This window comes from Ammospiza nelsoni, chromosome 17 (genome assembly GCF_027579445.1).
Source record: "Ammospiza nelsoni isolate bAmmNel1 chromosome 17, bAmmNel1.pri, whole genome shotgun sequence".
Taxonomy (NCBI): domain Eukaryota; kingdom Metazoa; phylum Chordata; class Aves; order Passeriformes; family Passerellidae; genus Ammospiza; species Ammospiza nelsoni.
Window position 1 is genome coordinate 699,856 of NC_080649.1, and position 2,547 is coordinate 702,402.

The window sequence follows — 2,547 nt, forward strand, 5'->3', positions numbered from 1 at the left end:
GGTCGGGCAGGGCCCGCGGGGGCCGGGGCGGCGGCGCTGGGGCGGCGAGCGGCGCTCAGAGCCCGCGGCGCTGCGCCATGGCCGGGCCGCGGCCTCAGGGCTCGGCAGGCCTCAGCTCTCCATCGTGGCGAGCCCGCGGCCCCCGCCCCGCAACGACCGCGGCCCTCGGCGAGCGCGGCGCGCCCGCCCGGCTCCTGCTCTCGGCCCCGCTCGACCCGGCCCGGGCCCCGCTCGGTTCGGGCTCGGCTCTGGCTCGGCCTCGCTTGGTTCGGGCTCGACTAGGACTCGGCCCCGCTCGGCTCTGCCCGGCCCCGCTCGGTTCGGGTTGGGGCTCGGGCCCGCTCGGGCCGGCGCCGCCCCGCTCGCTTCAGGATGGGCCGCGCCCGGTCCCGCTCGGCCCGGCTCGGCCCCGCTCGGCCCGGTCCGGCCCCGATGGCGGCTCCCGCGGCCGCCCCTGCCCTCAGCGCTGCGCCGAGGGGTTTCCCGGCCGACACCGCACGGGCCGCGCGAGCATGCGCAGACGGAGCGCGTCCACCACGCCGCACGTGACCCGGCGCCGCGCGTGACACGCGGTCACGTGGGAGCGACGGCCCCGCCCTCTGTCGCGAGCGCCCCCTAGCGGAGCGCGTGGGCTGCTGCCCTCATGAGGGGACGGGAAGGGGAGGGCTGGGACTGAGGGGAATATCGACTGTACAGCCTAAAGAGTCACGGACCGGGACTGAGGGGAATATCGACTGTATAGCCTAAAGAGTCACGGACCGGGACTGAGGGGAATATCGACTGTACAGCCTAAAGAGTCACGGACCGGGACTGAGGGGAATATTGACTGTATAGCCTAAAGAGTCACGGACCGGGACTGAGGGGAATATCGACTGTACAGCCTAAAGAGTCACGGACCGGGACTGAGGGGAATATTGACTGTATAGCCTAAAGAGTCACGGACCGGGACTGAGGGGAATATCGACTGTACAGCCTAAAGAGTCACGGACCGGGACTGAGGGGAATATTGACTGTACAGCCTAAAGAGTCACGGACCGGGACTGAGGGGAATATTGACTGTACAGCCTAAAGAGTCACGGACCGGGACTGAGGGGAATATTGACTGTACAGCCTAAAGAGTCACGGACCGGGACTGAGGGGAATATCGACTGTACAGCCTAAAGAGTCACGGACCGGGACTGAGGGGAATATTGACTGTACAGCCTAAGGAATCACGGACCGGGACTGAGGGGAATATTGACTGTACAGCCTAAGGAATCACAGACCGGGACAGAGGTGAATATTGACTGTATAGCCCAAAAGAGTCACGGACCAGGACTGAGGGGAATATTGACTGTACAGCCTAAAGAGTCACGGACTGGGACTGAGGTGAATATCGACTTTATAGCCTAAAGAGCAATGGACCGGGACAGAGGTGAATATTGACTGTACAGCCCAAAAGTGTTCACCGACCGGCTCAGGGCTTCCTATTGCCATCGTGCCCTGCTTCAGCCCTGCCTCTTGCAATGTAGGCACTGCTGTCATGTTCAACCCGTCTATTGAAACTTACCAACAACACTTCACTTTACAAATATTTACTTTCTAGTTCGTAAATTTCTACACAAGAAACCTTTTGCCCACCAGCTGCTGCATGGCTGTCTTAAGGAAATCTATCCAAAGACAAGTTAGTTTTCAAATAAAAATAGTGAAGCCTTGGAACGAACTCTTCTCATGTAAGGTTTTAGTCTAAGCTTGTGATTCCTGTGGGGAATTGGGCTCCTGTGTCCCACAGAAGCTGCCTGGCTGCTCCCCGGGACACTGCAGCATAAAGGAACTGACCTGGGCTGATCTCAGCCTGGGCTGTGGGCTATGGCTGGGGACATGGACACACAGGCTGGATGGGGTTCTGCGACAGTGGAATGTGTCCCTGCCCATGGCAGGGGATGGATGTCCTTTGAGGTCCCTTCCCACCCAAACCATCTCCAGGATGTGTCATCTTCCATGACTCCAGGATGTGTCACCAGCTCCTGGTTCAGGGAATGCTGCCATGCCCTGGACAAACCTGTCAGAGCCAAAGGAAAGGCCTGATGTGCCTGTTCCAGGCTGTTTCCTGCATGCGACAGAAATGCTCATGTCACATCAAGTGTCCTCAGCCGCCCACATCCACAACTTTAAAAAACAAAACGTGAACTTCCTGATGAGGCAAAGCAATACCCCGTGGCTTTCAGAGGGGCTGGGTTACTCTGAAAGCCAGAAAACGCTAAAGCAGTGTTGAGGCTTGGTGGTCTCTGCACACCTGTGGGCACCCGGGCTGTTCTTGTTATCTTTAAATTAGTTCTGAAACTTTGAACTCTTTCACTTAAAATACATTCCGCAAAAAACTGTTATAGCTGCTGTTCTCTAAGTTCTGCAGAACAACAAAAATGTGTTGGCACTTTTTAGGTCATGCTCAGACATAAGTTTAAAAAATGAGCAATAAACAGAAACTATTTGCTGTAACATGGAGTTTCAGTGTTTACCATGATGGATTATTGGGAGCTGTGTGGGAGCTTCATCTCACTTAGTACT